The sequence below is a fragment of the Amblyomma mixtum genome, chromosome 1 (assembly GCF_055824585.1).
Source record: "Amblyomma mixtum isolate Tamu chromosome 1, ASM5582458v1, whole genome shotgun sequence".
Lineage (NCBI taxonomy): Eukaryota > Metazoa > Arthropoda > Arachnida > Ixodida > Ixodidae > Amblyomma > Amblyomma mixtum.
Genome location: NC_143012.1, coordinates 179,279,116 through 179,300,416, shown reverse-complemented (window position 1 = coordinate 179,300,416; position 21,301 = coordinate 179,279,116). Strand labels below are relative to the sequence as shown.

The 21,301-nt window shown below is 47.7% G+C and overlaps 1 protein-coding gene across 1 annotated transcript in view; it reads left to right on the top strand.

Annotated features, from left to right (window-relative positions):
• The first annotated feature begins 8,521 nt into the window (after nucleotides 1-8,521).
• NC2beta (negative cofactor 2beta) overlaps nucleotides 8,522-21,301 on the top strand; it is a 35,996-nt gene continuing 23,216 nt past the window's right edge. Inside the window, exon 1 of the mRNA XM_089559977.1 lies at nucleotides 8,522-8,646. The gene's annotated coding sequence lies outside the window, so the exon portion shown is untranslated. The remainder of the gene's footprint in view (nucleotides 8,647-21,301) is intronic.

Below are 21,301 nucleotides of genomic sequence, written 5' to 3'. Positions count from 1 at the left end.
CCATGCTTTGTTGTCACGCCAGGCTTTCTGCAACTTTGGTATAGCAGTGAAGCGTACAGAAATTTATGTCAGAACTACTTCTGGTATTCTAGTGAAATTTTGTACAAAAAAAAAAGAAGTAACGATAACACGGCAACCCGCCCTTTAGTAATCGAGTTCCACTTGCGTTTTTTTTTATGCGGTTCCATCATTTCGCTTCACTTATATTTTTTTGTCGATATGATTTCCTTCTGCGTGCACAGCTATTAGTGCTTTATCTGTAATTGCGGTCATTTATGCGTTAATTATTGGTAAATCGAATGTGCACGATGACAAAAAGTCAAGATAAAGTCAAAGTGACTTTTTACCGCGCACGAATACAATGTCATATCACCAAACAAAAAAAACTAATTCGTCTGTAGAAAACACTAGTCGGCAAAAAAAAACTAATAACTGCGTTCTGAAATAAACACCGAGAAGCCTGCCGAATTTTCAAAAGGCAACGAAAAGCCATAGTTAAAACGCATAAAAAACCCGAGATACCACTACATACCTGAACTATCCAGCAAGTCCACACTGTGTCGGTGTGCAGGGAGGGGCTGAGACTGACTGCTGTCTCTCGCATAAATATTTTGAGGAGCGTCGCTCTTTGGGCAGTGTCGTACACGTGGGAGGTATCACATTGCTGGTGTGGCATTACACACACACGCACACATATTATTGGGCTTAAAGGCCAATATATATTAATGGTCTTTATTGGGAGGCTCACATGGGTAGTCAAGGATTGAAGGCACTTGGCGGGGCATGTCCGCGCTAGGCAAAATACATGTATTTTGTTGAATCTGACTGCGCAAGGAAGTGGGTGTTGGTTGCCCACGTCCTGGAATCGAACCGGGCCATGACTGAGCAGCTGGGCCAGCTTTAATTTCGGCAGGTTCAATAAAGGCTGAATCACACCACTTGGACAGAGCACAGAATCGTTGTAAGGTGGCACGAAGCGCAGCCTCCGGAGGTGGCTGGCTGTTAGGGCTACTGCCTCGAAGCTATAGTAGCATGCTTCTGCTGGTGTAGACCGATACCAGTCAACAGCCAGTTCAGCGTCTTGTGAACTGTCGGCGTTGGTCCAGCAGTGATTGAGAAAGTACAGACCGCTGCTCGCGACAGGCTCGCAAGATGTGAACGCCAATGGCTGTTCTCTATACCTTCATTGTGCTACAGTTATGGGAACCCCATGGAAATCTAGCGACCCTGTGCCCTTACCACCGGAGCTTTGCGCGTGGAAATTTAATCGTGCGCACAGTGCGATATAAAAGGGAACACGCGAGCTCGTGGCGATGCAGGCCAGTCGTGCGCTGTTCTGAACATTGTTCTAAGATAAATAGATACAGAGAGGGGGAAAGGCAGGGATGTTAACCAGAAAGGTTTCCGGTTGGCTACCCTGCACTGGCGAAGGGAATGAGGGGATTAAAGAGGGAAGAGAGAAGGAACGGGAAACACAGTCACAATCTGCCAATCAAGACAGTCTCTCGCAAAAAACAAAACAGTGCCTTGTAAACCTTGATGGCAGTCGATTGTTGTGGCCACGGACCGATGATCTTGGCCTCTGTGAAGGGGCGAGGATCAAGGCGGTCCGTAGCACAACGCAGCTTACGACTTTCGTTCACAAAGACTGGACACTCACACAGGAGATGATTGATTGTCTCTTCACAAACAGTTTACACAAGAAGGGCTGTCGGACATCGCGATTCGGAAAGTATTGATTTGTAAAGGTAACGCCGAGTTATAGATGGCACAGTAATGTTGCTTCACAACGCGCTATATCACATGGAAGGCGGAGGCGCAGTCCAGGGTCCAATGCCCCGAGGCGACGGTTGCAGAACTCTCCCGTGTTCCACGCTGAAAGTGTGAGCTCCGGCATCAAAGAACGAAGCCCACATGCTGCGTCAGCTCTCGTTACAGGGATATTGACAGAGATTCTGTCGTGGGCAGAACGGGCAGCTTCGTCTGCCTGGTGATTTCCATGAATACCGCAGTGGCCTGGCAGCCACTAGAAAATTATGTCATGTCCTTTCAATGCGGCGTTGTGGTACAGCTTGCGGATTTCTGCAACGAGTTGTTCGTGTGACCCGTGGCGTAGTGTAGTTTGCAGGCCTTGAAGGGCTGCTTTAGAGTCGGTGAAAACTGTCCAGTAATGTGCAGATTCCTGACTTATGAACTGAACTGCAGCCCGTAGGGCAGCTAGTTCTGCACCAGTTGAAGAGGTGAGATAGGTAGTCCTCACCTTCATTAAAATAGACCTGGCCGGTATCACCACAGACCCAGCAGAACTTGTTGCATCATTTGAAGAGGTGAGATAGGTAGCCCCCTCCATTAAAATAGACCTGGCCAGTATCACCACAGACCCAGAAGAACTTGTTGAAGTCACCGAGCCATCTGTGTAGACATGTATGCGGTGTTTATGGTTAAGCAATGATAAACCAGATTTATTAGTAATTTCCGGGATAGAGAGGTGCACCCGAGGTTAATGGAGAGGTTAATGGGTGAGCATGGTCTTGAAGCATGGGTGAACTGCGAAGGAAGATAGGCACGATGAGCTTGAATTACTTTTGAAAATGCAGTATGTGATCTGAGCACGGGAAGAGCTGCAAGATGATGACTCGGAACTCGTGTGAGGTGCCGAATGTGTGTTCTCATGGTTTTAGCAGCAATGCATGTAGTAACAGGATGCTCCCCAGCGACAAGAACAGTGGGTGCCGTTGAGGCACATTTAGGCAGTCCAAGGCCGATTCATAGAGCTTGCGCTTGAACACTTCGAAGTGTCTGAATGTTTGTCTTTCGAATATTGTTTGAAATGAAAAATATTCTAAACATTCCTACTAAACAAAAGAAATGTTTTTGATATCTTAAATAGTTCTGGCATGACAAGCTGGACATCTTGGCGACAGTACTATAACCTCTATGGATGCCTTGAAAACACCGCAGCGAAAATCGCAAGAACTGATTTATTTGTGCTATTCTCCAAATTGGGGATATATTTTGCAAGACGACCTTGACGTTTGTGTAGCGTTAATTCTAGCTCACAGATGCTTCAAAAAGGTTCGAAAATACCTGAAGCACTCGTATACCTCGGCTGATGTACAGGCAACTTAGCAGTGCTACCAGTGGATTTGCGCCATTGTAGTGCAAATGGTATTCGTGTTGCCATGGAAAGACCGCCTGTTGTTGCAGTCTGAGAGAACACTTGGAGCCGATGGCATCTAACAACGATAGACGTGTTTCCTCAGTGCTAGGCTTAGTTAACTACGCGATACATCGTTCAGCACCACTGCATCGCGAACGTACCCCCTTTGCCAAAATAACCGAGCAACGGGTTTTTGCTTCTCAAACGTATAATGGAGCCTTTACGGCACCCCTAAAGACGGAAAGGTGCCAGAACGTCAGGACAAGGGTTCACCTTACTTAGCACAGATTCGGAGATTAAGGGCTGTCTAGGTGTTTCGCTACGACGCTTACAAAAAAAACCATAGTTGTCGGGTTACTTTTGGCAAAGACTGTACCGTCTTTACCAAAAGTAACCGAGCAGCCACGACGGGAGCGGGCTCTCAGCCGAGCGGCTGCGCTGCTGTCCCCGACGCTTGCCGCTGCTCCCTCCCCTGCGAGTGCAAACTGGATGACGTGAGCTCGCGCCCACGCCCTCCTTCCCTGGATGATCAGTTAACGGCGAGAAGCTTCGCGCCTTTGGAGTGCTGTCATACAGAGCGAGGGCACAGGCTTACATCCCTCTTTCCACTGTCCCCGTTTCTAATACTGTTGTCAGTGCACGTTAAAGATCCCCAGGTGGTCGAAATTAATCCGGAGACCTCCACTGCGGCACCCTTCTCTCTCTTTCTTCTTTCACTCCCACCTTCCTCCCTTCCCTTACGGCGCGATTCAGGGGTCCGCCGAGATATGTGAGACAGATACTGCGCCATTTCCATTCCTCAAAAACCAATTTACCAATTTTACATTGAAGATTCGCGACCCCCAAAACGGACGTATTGGTTGCGGCGGCAGCGCCAGCGGCTTAGCGTCGTCTGCTCGTCTGCTCGGGAATAGCACATCAGCGCTTTTTTTTTTTTATGACAGTGTCCTTGTCGGCAGTTCCGGCTTCACGCTGCCTGTGCACCACATCTCCATCCTTTTCCACTTTTATGGTCACTTCTATAGTCGGGTCCAACTCAGGACAGCAGTGGCAAATTCATCTCGGTGGAAGCCCTCCAGCCATTGCCGTCGACCGATCGTCATGACCCCGCAGTTAGTCCCTTTGCACCCGTTAGTGTGAATCTTAAGAGGCTGGTGAGTGCAAAGTGATTAGCGACGGATTATTCAGATTAGCCGCGGCATCATGAAAATTGGTCGACGCCATTGGCTGGAGGCCCTCATTTGAGAGGCTGGTTGTGCCCGTCTATAGTTCTCTGTATCTGTGGAGAGTAAAATTTCACTTCCCTATGCTCCTAAGACCTCTATTGTATAAGAGGGAAAATAAGGTACTCCATATAGATGGCGTGCATTAAACTTCCTTATGGACGTCTGCTGAGGACAAGCCATTTACTCCCATTCAGGTGTATTTTTGCTAAGAGTGTACGAAAGCGTGCTCGAGCGCAGCATAGAACTCACCACAAAGACTCAGTGCGCGATCCAAAGGGATAAAAAGCCGCACCGTTTTCATGGAGTCTCTTTTCCGCCATCGCGTAAGGATATTATGTACTCATAAGCGGGTAAAATTTATCTCTCATATGGTGTCTTTTGTACATACATTGGCTTTCCCCTGTGCCTGGCTAGGTACAGAATTAGAGCCAGTTCTTAGCAACGCTGTTGTTAGTGTGGCACTAATTGCAAGCATAATCTTCTGCTACCTGCATGCCAGATGAAAATTGGGGGGGGGGGGGGGGGGGGGCTACTAACCGGTGTTGCCGAAGTCGCTTTGGCGGAAGTGGCTGCCGCGACGCGCCTAATTCAATCCTTTATTTGGCACCCATTTCTATCAACTCTCTTCTGTGTGCACGAGGCGGTGATAATGGCCCATTTGGAGCCAATCGACAGGCCCCTGCACTTCCAAGCTCCTTTTTTGTGCCGCGGTCTCGGCAGCGGCAGCAACCAGGTGGCAGGAGGAGTGGGGCCGTAAGCGCAAACGGCCTACCGCGCATCCACTACCCATACTGGCCCCTAAAAGGCACTGGTCCGAATCCCACTAAAACCTATATCATTCCGCGTGTGTTTTGTTTGTTCGAGCTTTCTCGTGGTGTGGCCGGATGGACGGAGAAAAATCTGGTGGCAAAGACAGGCGAAAATATAGCCGTTAAATGCATTCCTGGTTTAAAATAAAGCGACGGAATATTTATGAGATGTAGAGAGAGTGCATTACAGGAACGACAGGCTCTAAAGACTGCAGCAAAACAAGAATGCGGCACAAGGCAATAAAGGAACAATACAGAATCACGACACACAACCAACACAGTTATGGAAAATGCTACAAGTTTTGCGAGCGGACGGTTTGCATCTTTACGTCGGTAAGGGCGGAGAGGCAGATATATTTTTCAGGCAGCAAGCTAGTGTGAAAAGTTCATCTCATGGTTTCGATACACCAGACAGCGCACTGTGCTTGGTACGGCAGGTTATTGGCAGTAATGTCGGTGGTGGTGGTGTAAAACATTTATTTATACTATGTACAAGAGAGGAATTGCTTGGACCGTGCCTGAAGGGCCCGGCCCTCACAATAGCTAGGAGGGATCCCTATAGTCCGGAACCCCTGTGGCCTCCGCGGCGGCCCGGGCTCTTGTCACCAGGGCTCGTTGGTCCTGGAGAGTTGAGCAGCCGAGCAGGGCAGCCTCCCAGTCCTCTCGGGTGGGGTGGGAAAGCAGGATTCGCAGGGCATGCCCACACCATGTGATACGTGTCCGCAAACACTTCCCCACAGTGCGGACACTCGCCCGAAAAGTCCGAATTGAAATGTTTGAGCACTGCCGGGCACAGTACCGTGTTGGTGTAGAGGCGAAGAAGCCAACGCTCTTCTGCCTTCTTGAGGCCTTTACAGTATCGGCCGTGAGCGTTTTGATACAGGAGAGAGATCTCCCGAAAAGTAATGTCGGAGCACGCTAGGAGAGAATCGGGGCAGTTGGCTTCTTAGACTTGGACTTCGGCTAGTGTTCGGTTTGGAAGACTCCAAGTGGTCGCACTGTTGATCGTGCAAGTACAGCTTCTAGCAGACTCTTCTCCGCGTGCTCGTCGACGTGCTATGCAAAAAGTGTATGGTGGTCGGATCTAAGCAACGTCTGTCGGCTCTGAAAAGTAGAGCAATGCCTGGTAATCGCAGTACTGAAATCTGATGGCTGCAGCATGGCGATCTTGAGGACTCCTTTTTTTTTTTATTTAAGCAGACGAGGAAAGGGGAATGAGGGGCTCGTTATAAATATGAGAGAAGCCAACAGCCACAGAAACCAAAGGGCACAGGGGATTTTTATTTTGCTGCTTAATTGCTTAACGAGGGCCTCAGTTCTGGCAGCCTTGATGCCTTAGGAAGCATAAGAGGGTTCTCACACAGCTTCCGCCCTCGCCGTTCGATGACGTTCTGCGTCACATCAGCGGTAACTCAGGACGTGCTACGTCCGCCGCTTAAGAACGTGGGTGGCGCTGGTGAACACTCCCAAGGTTAGGTTATTTATAAACATAAATACCCCCGAAAGCAGAAGGTTTGACAGCCGTCGCCGTAGCTCAGAGGTAGAGCACCGGACGCGTAATTCGGAGGTCGTGGGTTCGGATCCCACCGGCGGCATGTGGTTGTTTTTTCTGCTTTACTAATCAATTAGCTTTAACATATTCACTAATATAGATTGATCAACACCACCAAATAAATAAATAAAAAAAATAAAAATCACCTGTGCCCTTTGGTTTCTGTGGCTGTTGGCTTCTCTCATATTTATAACGAGCCCCTCATTCCCCTTTCCTCGTCTGCTTAATTGCTTAACTCGGGCCTCGGTTCTGGCAGCCTTGATGCCTTAGGAAGCATAAGAGGGTTCTCACACAGCTTCCGCCCTCGCCGTTCGATGACGTTCTACATCACATCAGCGGTAACTCAGGACGTGCTACGTCCGCCGCTTAAGAACGTGGGTGGCGCTGGTGAACACTCCCAAGGTTAGGTTATTTGTAAACATAAATACCCCCAAAAGCAGAAGGTTTGACAGCCGTCGCCGTAGCTCAGTCAATAAAGAAAAAAAAAAAGTCGCCGTAGCTCAGAGGTAGAGCACCGGACGCGTAATTCGGAGGTCGTGGGTTCGGATCCCACCGGCGGCATGTGGTTGTTTTTTCTTCTGCTTTACTAATCAATTAGCTTTAACATATTCACTAATATAGATTGATCAACACCACCAAATAAAAAAAAATAAAAATAAAAATCCCCTGTGCCCTTTGGTTTCTGTGGCTGTTGGCTTCTCTCATTTTTTTTTTATTTGTAGCAGCGTAGGTTCTCATAGGTTTCTTGTTTCAATAGCCCTGCAGATCAGCAAGGTTCGACTGCTTCGGAACGGGAAAGCGGATCCATGTGGAGGCCGCGGGTTGTGCTGTCTAGTTGCGCGACAAGAAGACCCATGCTAAACGACATTTTCTTCCCACAAAACTTTCAAGCTCGTCCATTGGCTGGGCAGGTCGTTTTGAACTCGGCAGGACTGTCGTGACATATCTGCACAACTGGCTGCTAACGGGCTTGTACAAAATAACGCCGCCCGTTTCATCCTACTTAACTTCAATCGTATACTGCAAGTGTCACCTCCATGAAAAATACGCTCAACCTCCCACCTTTAGCCTTCCGTCGAAAATTTTCACGGTTATGTTTATTTAATAAAATTGTTTACAACTGTCCCAATATACGATGAAATGATATCTCCCCCGTCTTTCATCTCTCAACGGCTAGATCACGTTCACAAAGCCGGTATAATGTCGCACGAAACAAAAGCTTGTTCTCAGTCGTTCATTCCCCGTACATCAGCAGATTGGAACCACCTTCCCGGATCGACAGCCTACATTCAAGACCCTGCGCTTCCGTTACAGTTCAGCTAACATTGTATACTAAGGCTCACAACAAATGTACTTATTATTCTCCATTACCTTTGTTTACTTTAATTACCTTTGTTTGTTCTCTTACCTTGAGCTTACAACTTATGCTTACTTCTTTTACTGAATTGTATGACTAGGACCATGACGCTTGTATGTTGAATTTTTTTTTGTTCTCTTTCTACAATTCGTAACCAGACCCCTCTGAAATGCCTTTGGCCCTGAGTGTATCAATAATAAATAAGTAAATAAGTAAATAAATAAACAAACAAACGCACTGCGCATTTTGTGCCGACGCTGCTTGAATTGTTTACCCCATCTCTTTGGTGCCTCGTGACACACAGCGCACCTCATGCACGGAGAGGGTGCGCACTATACCCGATGTGTCTTCTTTACGCGACGCGGTGCGCATTTCTTTGTGCGGTTGTCTCACCGTTTCCGAGCTCCGCCGCGGTGGCGACGACGCTCTCTCCGGGGTAAGCTGGGAGTAGTGTTGCAGCACCTCGCTCTGCTTCGCGCCGCGGGGACCCACCACTCGCCGGCCGCGGATCAGCTTGTCTTTCGACGCGCCATCTTGAAGAGGTGAGTTGGCGTGAGCGTTGACACCTTAATTTCGTCCAGCTCTTGATCTCTGCGTTCGAACCGAGCACGTTCGGGGATTATATTGCTGCCCGGGATGCATGCTGTCTGAACGCCCTCCTGACACGGTCGCATTTGGGCCTCTGCTCGTCAAGGCTGTATGAGAGTGTTGCGCTGTCGTGCATTGAGAGTGCAGGAAAGGCTGTGTGTACTCCCCACGTTATAACCATGGGCTTCAATTGTTCTGGTTATACAACGCGAGCTTTTCCCGTGGTTTAGCGGTGAATTGGTTACAGGCAGACGCTAGAGTTGGGTCCCCTGTCTATCGTTATTGCTGAATCATGATGTCATTGCTAGCGGCAGTGAGTGAGCTGGGCACGGTATTCCCGGGCTATCACTGGGGACAGACCGAGCTGCGTGCAGTTAGATCCACTGCATATCCACTGCAGTTAGACTCATGGCTGCTCCTGCCTGGCGTCTCCAGCTCTGCAATCGCATTCACCTTCGCAACGTCGTTTTTATCCCCTTGCAGCACCGCATCCTCGCTTGTGGACGTGCCTTTCAAACTTTTTAAGGCGGAAGCCTTTAATGCCTCATCGTTGTAAGCAGCAGTTGTCGACAGAAATGTCACGCTTTTCAATTGGTCGAAACGGTCGTAGCGTCACAGTGCGCGAATTTCAAACGGGGCCAATTGTACTTTGGCTAGTAACCATGCAACCAATTGAAGGGATCGTATAGTGATGCTCCAAGTAAGTTCGACTGAGCTTAGTTAATCGCTTAGTTACCCGATTAGCCTAATTAACTTTTCTACTCAGGCCATATAAATAAATAAAACCGAGTAGGAAATTGGTTGAGCTCGGGAATCGAACCCCGGTCTCCGGAGTGCGGGACGAGCATGCTATCCACTCCGCTATGCCAGCTCTTTTTTTTCTTTGTTTATTGCATGGAAGAACTTCCGTAGAAAGGAGGAAAACTTCAATCAGACTGGTTCGTGTCTCAAGTTACCGGGCTGCTTATTAGGAGCCCGCCATAGCCCTAACTCAACACTGCATCCCCATCAAAACATCAAAATTCAGGGAGGCACACACATGCATCTAGGCACGGCAGCCAGCTTGGAGGTACTTCGCGTGCAGCATATACACTCCTCACCAAAGCACACTGTTCACGAAACACAGATTTGGACGATCTTGGTGGCTCGGCATGTCTGTCCATCATACGGCTTTTCCAAAGACTGAACAGTCCCATCAACACAAACAGATCATAAGGCACAACAGAGTTTTTATCAACAGGCAGAAATCTAATAGTGTATGGTGTAATTTCAATGTCCTTCTTAAGAGTTCGTTGTAGTATGTCCCAAAAGAACATGGCATCACGACACAGGATGAAGCAATGATCAATTGTCTCAGGCACGTTACACAGACGGCAATTCACATTCCAGGGTACAAACATCCCCTTGTCATTAAGAAATGTCTTGACAGGCAGCGTCGCTGAGTGTAGTTTAAAGAAAAACGTCTTAGCGGCTGCCTGAATGCACATCCGCCTAACACGCTTTAGAACACTGATGTCCAAAGACCCCAGATAAGGCTGCCGATACAATGGTGTAGGGAACAAAGACTCAGTGAGAGCCTGGGTCATCTGTTTTCTCGAGAGGCTATAGAGGTAATCTAAAGAGAAGCGCACAGTGAGGAAATTGAAAGTGTCAGCAACCTCCTTAAGGAATCCCCATAAAGTCCCCTCACGAGCCTGCACAGTCGGTGCGAATAAGTAAGGCAAATGAAAACTAAGCCGCCTAATGACATGCACAGCTACCAGAAACGGGTGGTTTGCCGATTTGAAAAAGAAAAAACGGGAAACAAGTTGATGCACGAACAGGTGAACAAGGCCCACTCCACCACCCTCTAAGGGAAGGAACAAGTTGTCACGCCTCATGGGCTCCCATTGAGAGCGCCACACGAATGTTGCAAATACAGGGTCTGTTCTGAAAGTAGTAGGACTGGTTTTTTCCTGGGCGAGCGGGCGGACGAAAGGTTGTCTGCGCGCGCAGGATCGGTGCTGGGGAAAATCGGCAGTCTGCTCTTGGCCGCTGAAGAGAGCAGGTCGCTTGTACTGTGAACCCCTGTCGAAACGCCTCGTCACGCAGTATCATGGAGTGTTTACTGGATCAGCGATACGCGATCAAATTTTGTGTAAAGCTTGGTAAAACGGGCAAAGAGACTCACGACTTGATTAAGGAGGCCTACGGTGATGCTGCCATGGGTAGACCAGGTGTTTTTGAGTAGCACAAGCTGTTCGAAGAGGGTAGGGAAATGGTGGAGGACGACGTCCGCTCCGGACGCTCATCGACCAGCAAGACCAACGAAAATGTGTCGCGATGAAAACTTTACTTAACAGTGATCGCAGGATGAGTATCAGAATGATTGCTGATGACTTTGGCATTCCTGGAACCCAAGTTACTGAGATCGTGACAGAAACTTAGCCACGAGGAAAGTGTGCGCGAAGTTGGTGCCCCGAGTGTTGTCAGAGGAGCAAAAGGCCAGCCGGAAAGCTATGTGCCAGGATCTTCTTCATCACGTGAATGAGAACCCCAATTTTTTGGATAACGTAGTGACCTGTGATGAGACGTGGGTGTTTGAATACGACACGGAGAGCAAGCGGCAGAGGTCAGAATGGCCCACCCCTTTTACCGCACGCCCCAAGAAAGCGCGAAATAGCAAAATCAAGGAAAGGTCCATGCTCATTTGCTTTTTTGATCGACATGGAGTCACCCACAAAGAGTTCGTACCACCCGGACAAACAGTTAATGCAGTTTTTTACGTGGAAGTCTACAGAAGGCTGTGAAAACGCATTGTTGGTGTCCGCCCAGCCATCGCCAACAAATGGCGGCTGCACCATGACAACGCGCCGAGCCACACAGGGTTCCTCGTAATGGAGTATCTTGCCTAGCAAAAGGTGGCAACGCTGCCTCGCCCGCTCTAGAGCCCCGACTTGACCCTGACAGGCTTTTTTCTATTCCCGTGAATAAAGTCGACGCTCAAGGAGAAGCATCATGGATCGGTAGAGGCGGTTTAACAGGCCTTGACGAGGGAGCTAAACAGCGTTCCGGTCCAGGCGTTCCTGGACGCGTACGAAACCTGGAAAACTCATTGGCAGCAAGGTGTAGGTGCGGAAGGGTGGCTACTTTGAAAAATTCTGATCGTTTTTACTATTATCATGAATAAAATTTATTTTAAAAAAATCAGTCCTACTACTTTCAGAACAGACCGTGTATTCTGTGTATTGCTTGCACCTTCCTCCTCGCACAATGCAGGACTTGAAGGACATACGCGAGCTTTGCAAACAAAAATATGTTACAGACCTGTGCCCTCGCAAACACTGAGAGTTCCCTACCCATCCAAGCCTGTGTTTGCCGCCGTAGAGTTACAATTTGTGAATCCCAGTAGGCTGTACTGTTGCGAACTTGGTGCAGCGGAACACCTAGGTACTCAAGAGGGCTACAGTCCCAGCATATGCCACCGAACTGGCTTGGCCTAGTTCCCCAATAACCCAACCAAAAGCCTTTGGATTTCTCTAAATTAAGAGCCGCGCCTGATACATCGCAGAACTGTTTAGTCAAGTTTAGAGCCTCAAGTACACTCTTTTTGTCAGAACAAAAGAGGGCGACATCATCAGCGTAGGCTAAAACTTTAACTTCACATTGAGCCAGAGAGAAACTGCGGATAGCTGCGCTGTTAATCATACTGAGACAGAGGGGTTCCAGATATAGGGCAAACAACAATGGAGACAGTGGACATCCTTGACGAACAGATGCTTCTAGTGGTATTGGTTTCGTTAGCTCCTGATTAACAATAACCCTTGTATAGGAGTTCTTATAGCACAGCCTTATGCCTTTGAGCAAGACGTCACCAATATTTGCATACTCCAAGACCGCGAACAAGAAATCGTGCCGAACTTCATCAAACACCTTCGCCAAGTCAATTTGAATCAGAGCTACTTGGCCAGTCTCATCTGATACTGTCTCTAATACTGAACGTGCAATATGGATATGTGTTTGAATACTGCGGCCTCTAATACCACAGACCTGATGCGAACCTATCAAGTCCATAATGACGAGCTGCAGACGACTGGAAAGAACCTTAGCAAAAATTTTGTAATCAACATTGCAGAGGGAAATTGGACGATATCCCTCAACAGTTTTCAACCGATTAGTATCTTTGCTTTTGGGAATTAATATTGTGTGCCCAGAATAGAAAGTGGGAGGCAGGACACCCACATCATAAGATGCTTGGAAAACTTCTATCAAAACAGGCACTAGGCAAGGCGAAAATGTTTTATAGAATTCGCTAGTAATACCATCTGGCCCTGGAGATTTCTGGCTCTGCAGGGCAGAAATGGCTGATTGAATTTCATCCAAAGTGATAGGTCCGTTCACTATAGCACACTTCTCATCGTCAAGTCGAGGGAAGTTTCCGAGTAAGGAACTGTAATCGAAACCCTGATTTGGATCTTCGCAACTGCCAAACAACTTCCGATAATAGTCGAAGAAAGCAGCAAGAATACCAGGTGCATCGCTGTATGTGCAATCACCATACTGAATTTCCAATATTTCCTTCGCAAGAGCATTCTCTCTTTCATCACTCAGGGCCCGACGAGAAGGTTGCTCGTCTAGAAACCTTCGGAACCTAGATCTTATCAAGGCCCCCTTATATCTTTCTGTCGCAAATTGTTGAAGCTCTGCTTTTACGTTATTAATCTCTTCCGAGATAGGCACCCGGGCTAACCCTCTCTAGCTCATGTAGCTCCGTTAGGGTGCGCCCAAGCTCACGAAGGTGATGTCTCTTCAGGAAAGCGATTCTTGCTGAGGCCTCAATTGCCAAGTTTTTGATCTCCTGTTTAAACAAGTCCCACTTTTGAAAAACGGACAGATCACGACGTGACCATACGTCTTTCAAACAAGTAGGAACAGCACGCTGAAATATTTTGTCTGAGAGCAGACAGTTATTCATCTTCCACAACTCCCATCGAGGGTGAAGTACATGCCGAGTGTACCTCCCTATCTGAAGAGACACCATACAGTGGTCACTGAAGAAGATGGGCTGCACCCAGTAGCCAAACACACTTGCTAACGCGTCTACAGAAACGTAAATTCTGTCAAGGCGAGCATTAGAGGAAAACTGAAAATGAGTGAAACGTATGCTGCCGCCTTTTCCCTGTCCCACATCCACAAGATTATATTCAGAAACCAAATCGGTAAGTAATGCAGCACTAGGGTCATATCTCTTACATACCACTGATCGGTCCTCATCCCTACAAACGCAATTAAAATCTCCCAACAATATAATTTTGCGGTCCGTGCACAAATGTTTAACTAATGAGAAAAGCCTTCTATCGCGCTGCTTTATGGGGGCGTAAACACAAATAATCCGCCACAGTACACCTGAAATTGTGAGATCACAGCATATAAGTCGCCCCTCGTCATCTATGCAATAAGACATGGCTGTCATCTCTAGCGTATTCGCCAGGAATAGCATACAACCTCCGGATAAGCCTTTCGCGTGGCTAACAATAATGCTGTATTCCGACAAAAAAGGCTCGAGAGCAGCTTCTGTCTCTTCATCAGAGGACAACTTTGTTTCCTGGATAGCGGCTACACGCACGCTCCATTTCTTTAAGAGATGCCGTACCTGCTGTTGCCTCCTACGATTACGCATACCCCTAACGTTGAGGGTAGCGACTTGATATGCTGCGACGCTCGCCATTTTTGGTGCCAGTCTTAACAAACGCCATCCTCTTGAATGGGGTGGCCCGCCTCCAAATTGGCGGCCTCTCGGGCAGACATCGCCCTCCTCTTTAACGCCGCCCCTCCCGTGGCCTCTACACATTGTGCCTTGTGGTCAGCGCCATCTATACACACCTCGTCAGCATCTGCTCGACGTTTCAAAGGTGCGGTGTGTTGTCCATGTCTTCCTCTGAGACAGCCAAGGACTCGGCCCACGAACCCGAGGGGAGCACATCACTCGCTGCCGCACTGACAGCCGACAGAGAACCGGACACGCCAGAGATCGACGCCACACACGGCTCACCGTTACCCTCCAACGACGAAGCAGAATCAGCAACAGAGGTGGATCGGCGAGCATTCACTGGCTGTATCGCCTCGACTGACTCCACAGGAGGCATATCCGGACGTTGTACATGTGTATTATGACATGTGTATTATGACATGTGTATTATGACATGTGTATTATGACATGTGTATTGTGACATGTGTATTATGGGTATTCCGCTATGCCAGCTCGATGGTTTGGAATGAACAAAGGCGCGTCTACACTGCAAACTCAAATAAGCCCAAATAGGAGTATAAATAGCTTGTGTCCGCTTTTAAACTCCTTATTGAAAATTGCGCAATCGACTTTAAGTAGTAAAAATGAGGAAATCCTCCTTTTTTACCGCTGTCGCGAAATGGAGGAGTAAAATAAAGTATTCACATGATTTTACTACTTTTCCAAGCAGGAGTATATCGGCTTCAATACTCCTTCAGACCCTTTATGCACTCCTTAGTGTCTGCCCGCCGCCTAGCGGCAGCTGCCGGTTCGCTGCACTTGCAGGTGACGACGCCTGCTCGCTCGTCGCTGCCTGCTCGCTTCTGCTTTTTCTGCTTCAAGCCCGTTTGTCATGTTACAAGACCCCGGATCGTCGCAGCCTTGCGCAGCAGTGTGCTCTGCACAGACAGTGCCTGTGAAGTCTGCAGTGTGTTCGGAGGACGCTTGGTGTTGCATCGCCTACGACGCAGTCCGCGAGAGGCTTAGCCAGCTTAGCTCAGTCGAACCAACATGGCGGTGTGTGACGCGTCGACCTGCCCGCAGCCGCCAGCATGGTGCCGCCAGCTTGCCGCCCGCTCCTTTTCGCGCGCTTGTCGGGACATAAGAGACTGGACATCATCGACCTTAGCAGCAAGATGCTGCAATGAACGTCTCACTCAAGCCAGCAATATGTGCAGAAGCAGCCGCTGGTCGTTCATTGTCTACGCAGCGTACAAGTGTTGGCTGCTGCCGTTTCGCCGCGCCGACATGGCAGTGTGTGTGTGACGCATCAGTTTTCTCGACACCGACGGCCCCTCGTTCTTTCGCTGTATTACAGCAAGAATACAAAAGACCGGGTTATCATCGTCGTGTATAGCGGTAAGCAGTATTAAACTCTCCTTTGATGCCACATACGCGCATGCACTTAACGCCGCTCCCTTTTCAGTGTGCGAAGGCTTGCTGTGAACCCCGGGTGCACGGAGACTAAAGGCATCATCGTCGTCCGGAGGCGCCAGCTCACACAGAGGTCATTAAGTAAGCATCTTGAAATTTGTTGTTGCATGCGGCTGAAAAAGAGTGGGACTGCAGTCGTGGCTGTTTACGTTAATATGTACGACTGGAAGTAGGGTCAATTCTTCTAGGGACCAAATTTTCTCCATGCGTTCACGCCCCATGAATATGGAAAAGCTGTACAGGCAATGATCAGGTGAAAATTCACAGCCTTGGGGTCCGGAAATTTTTGTCACGTTATTACGAACAGTGCTGAGAACGAAACATTGCCTGCCCTAATGTGTTGCTTCCTTTCCTGTGTTTTAAGAGGGCCTTGTTATGCAAAGAATGCAAGCGATTTTTTTCTTTTCAGTCATAGCACAGGACATGGCGAAGCCTTAGCGCTCAAGCAGATTGCCTAAATTGTTACATTTTCCGAGTTGGTGGCGTGTTACCGTAGCAGCGATTGTCGGCAGCGGACATGAGGTGGCAACCATACTGAGCGTTGCCTTTCTGGATCGTTAGGCGTCTAGTTCCAAAATGTGGTATCTCGTAAGCTCTTCGCATTTGAAAAATGTGAAAAGAAGTTTCCTCTTCGCGTGCAGTTTCCGAACACATTCCATTATGTGAAACTCGTGGAGGCAAGCGTTCCGGTTCGGACTGCTGATCCCGGGAAGGTAGCGAAAGAAAAAAAAATAAAGCATACGCTAGAATACAAGATCCCCTGCTCGAGCTGGACATAGTACATTGGCGAAACCAAGCACTTCCCCGAAAAATTGAAGCAGCACAAAGCGGATGTCAAACAAATGAAGGAACGAAGCGCGGGTTGACAAGACTGACTTCAAGGGAACTCTTGGGCTGGACACTGAGCCGCACCCGCGCAGGACGCTCTTACTTGAGTCACGGCGCATTCAGCAGACGCAAGGAAATCTTATACTCTCCCTAGAAACCCTATCCCCCTCTTGCATCAACTGTCTACGAGCAGTGACCCGGCGGATGACTAATCGAAGGCTTAAAAAACGCGTTGTGACTCGCTCGCAGTCACACCTGGTAAGAACCAAGAAGGTTCCGTCGTGTTTTTTTTTCGCTTTTTTTTTGGTTGGCGTTCTTTCCTACTTAAATTCCTTTCCCAGCCAGATAGACCTGTGTAGAATGTTTTCTTTTGAATCCTGGCAACGAATGTGAGGGCAAAGCATAACAGACGACAGGTGGCGGCGAAGGGTGGGTCTCGTGGTAGCTTTCTATTCCTAACAGTGCCTGCTACGTTAGTCACCCTTGCCCTGCCTTTGACCTGTACCAAGCTTTGCGCTTTGTATCAAGCGGCCGTGCCTGTACACAGAATGACGACGCCCTCAAAATGCACGGCTGCGGGTTCTCCCATCAAGGAAATAGCGCTTTGCATACACGCAGGGGAAGCTCACATGCAGTCTTTTGTTTGCATGTTCTGATTTCAATAATTGGTCCTGATATGGTGCCTGGAACGTGTGGGGAACCTTCTGACAAGTGAAAAAGAAAATTATATCGCAATGCTTCTTGCAGTGCCGGAACGCAGACAAAGGCAGCGCGAATGCGCAAGTGCCTCAGTAAGACCATTTTATATTTTTAGTTTTATTCTTTACGGAAAAAATGTTCCCCATCGACGCTGCTTCCCATTCGCCGTATTGCCTTAACGTTTACGAAAGCGGCTCTCTGGAATTTTTGATTTCCTGAAAAACGCGTTTAGCCGCTGTCATGCGACAGGGTACAGATATGTATTATAGCTAGTTGATTACCTACTATGTTCTACTAGCTAATCTTTTGTCACGAGAAACGTTTAAACTTCAACAACACCTACTTTATTGAAAAGTGCACTCTGAACTGCTTTGGGAACTTGACTTCTACACTTGAAGCACATCATACTTCAAGCTTAGAGGTGTAATTCCCCTGATGCACTTTTTTTCTAATCTTTCTTTCAGAAGGAGCCTCCTTTGACGTCGTGCCTTTTAACCAGCGATAGCATGACATGCCCGTATGTTGACAGCAAAGCATTTCAAGGTTCCCTCCTTGCTTTCAAGTGTGGCATCTCTATTTTTATTCCTTGGGATATTTCAACTCTGCACCCAAAGACAGCGCGGGTTAAGGCACTCTTCTTCTTTTCTACAGGGGCCAAGACATTGGTTCTCTGTAATCATCGAAAGCAAGCTGCCGAACACTTGGTTCAAATGTTTTGTACACAATAAAATATTGTTTGAAATAAATCACTGCAATTTCATCGGCGCATTTTTCCTGGGAAGGCTTTAAAATGAGCCTTCCATAGGAATACTTCATTTCAAATGGGCTTCCTCATCAAGTGAAATAATAAACTCGTCTGGGCATCATGAATGTTACCTTATAGTAAGGGAAATTGCTAAAAAAATTTCCTGTCAAAACTACTTAACAGGAACAGGCACGTACTTCTGAAATGTACTATAAAAGTAGCTGGAAAGGAGTATATACTTCTGTTAATTGCCATGCTAACTCCTTTGTGATCGCAAATTTACTCCTAAATAAACTCCCGTCTAGAGAGTGGTAACACTTCACTCCTTCCAGCACTCCGAAAGTACCCCTTCAAACAGAAGAGTAGACGATATACTCCTATTCTGAGGAGTATCAAAACCCCTTTTCGGAAGTGCGCTACGCGATGAGCCATTTACTCCTTTTTGGGAGTTTTCCGGTTTGCAGTGTAGTGAATACGGTGTCTTCACTCACTCCCATCCTCCTCCATTCCCTTCCGTCGAGGTTTAGGTGTCCACCGAGTTATGAGAGACAGATACATTTCCTTTCCTCAAAAACTAATTTACCGACGAGCGAGGCGTAGAACCGAATGGGTGATGGCGTTCTATGGACTCCCTGGCAGGGTTGCAAGACGTTGTCGCGTTCCACTCTTAGAGGCGAAGCTTAACATCTTACCCACACATCAGTGACCGCTCTTTAGGTCAAAAAAGTGACCCCCTGAATTTTGACGGCTGTCCACCGAGATATGTGAGCCAGTTACTGCGTAATTTCTTTTCCTCAAAAAAATTCAGGGGGCACTTTGACTGTCTAAAGTGGGTAGAGGCGGAAGCGTTTTCCGCACCACCTTCGCTGTTTCTGTGGCACCGGTGGCGTCACATATAATTTAGTACTAATTACTAAGTGATGACAAATCACTAATTAATGGTTAATTACTGATTAATGCCTGAGTGCTAATTAACTGCTAATCAATGAGGCTTAAGCTTCGCCTTTAGGAGTGGAACGCGACAGCGCGTTGTAGCGCTGCCAGGGAGTCCACGGAACACCACCCGTTCAGCGCGATGCCTTGCCCTTTGAACGCAACGCTTTTTGTGGAAAGGAAATGGCGCAGTAATTCTCTGTCATCTCGGTGGACACCTGAACCGCACCGTAGAGGAAGGGAGGAAGTGGGAGTGAAAGAAGATAGATAAAGAGGAGCCGTAATGAAGAAAATGAAAATTGTATTTGAGGAAAGGAAATTACGCAGTAACTGTCTCACAAAATTCAGGGGGGCACTTTTTTGACCTAAAGTGTGGTCACTGATGCCCCTAAGAGTGGAACGCGACAGCGTCTTGCAACGCTGCCAAGGAGTCCATAGAACGCCATCGCCCATTCGGTTCTACGCCTCGCTCGTCAGTAAATTGGTTTTTGAGGAAAGGAAATGTATCTGTCTCTCATTTGTCGGTGGACACCTAAACCTCGCGGGAAGGGAATGGAGGAGGATGAGAGTGAGTGAAGACACCGTATTCACTAGACGCGCCTTTGTTCATTCCAAACCGTCGATCGAGCAGGCATGGCGGAGTGGATAGCATGCTCGTCTCGCACTCCGAAGACCGGGGTTCGATTCCTGAGCTCGACCAATTTCTTAATTGGTTTTATTTATTTATATGGTCTGACTAGTAAAGCTAATTAGGCTATTTGGGTAATTAAGCAATTAACTATGCTCAGTCCCACTTACTTGGAGTATCACTATACGATCCCTTCAATTGGTTGCATGGTTACTAGCCAAAGTGCAATTGGCCCCGTTCGAAATTCGCGCACTGTGACGTCACGACCGTTTTCACCAATTGAAAAGCGTGACATTTTCTGTCAACTGCTGCTTACAACGATGAGACATTAAAGGCTTCCGCCTTAATACAATTTTCATTTTCTTCATTACGAGCCGTCTTCGTCTTTCTTCTTTCACCCCCACTTCCTCCCTTCCTCTACGGTGCGGTTCGGGTGTCCACCGAAATGACAAATTACTGCGCCATTTCCTTTCCTCAAAAAGCATTGCGTTCAAACGGCAAGGCATCGCGCCAAACGGGTGGTGGCGTTCCGTGGACTCCCTGGCAGCGCTACAACACGCTGTCGCGTTCCACTCTTAAAGGCGAAGCTTAAGCGCAATTAATGAGCAGTTAATTAGTATTCAGACATTAATCAGGAATTAACCATTAATTAGTGTTCAGGCATTAATCAGGAATTAACCGTTAATTAGTGATTTGTCATCACTTAGTAATTAGTACTCCATTATATGTGACGCCACCAGTGCCACAGAAGCAGCGAAATTGGTGCGGAAAACGCTTTCGCCTCTACGCACTTTAGGCAGTCAAAGTGCCCCCTGAATTTTTTCGAAGCTGTAGAGCTCTCCCCCGAAAGTCAGTGATGCCGGCCAAATTTGAAATCCCTGCTTTACAGAATGGTAGGGCCATTTTGCGCTCGGAAGAAAAGAACGCCTATAAAAAAAAAAAAAAGACGCCGCGAAGTTCTAAGGTGCGCCTCAATTGGAAGTGCTCCCCGGTGTTTCACCTTTTTCTTCTCATTTCTTTGCCGCTCTTTTTCCTTTTTTCCCCTTTGTTCCCCTCCCCAAGTGTAGGGTAGCCAACTGGGCATCGCCTGGTTAACCTCCCTGCCTTTCCGTCCTTTTCTCTCTCTCTCTCTTCTCTCACGCGGTGAAATGTGCTTTACTAAGGGGCGTGGTACCTGAGTTTTCGTTGCGCAAATGCTTCAAATGATAACGAAATTAATTAATTGAGTATAAATATGTTTTTTTTTCTTTCGGAAGAATAGTCCGGATTTCTATGAGTGTGGAAGTGTGCGCCTTTCGTGAATTCTTAAAAGTTTTTACAGTGAAAGCTCTAATAGCTTTGTACATGTCATTTAGTCGAACCAATTTAGGGGGGCACAACGATAGCGATGTAACGCATTACGCCTAACGCGTTTGGTGGGCACCACCACCACGTATACTGCAAAGCGCGATTGAGGTGTACACTGACCCAGAAAGTCAGTTATGTGCCTTTCCTTTCCTAAAAACCAACGGAGTGTTTAGACTGCGAATAAGACGGCACTGCGGACTAGCAGTAAAAACATTTATTATGCGAAGC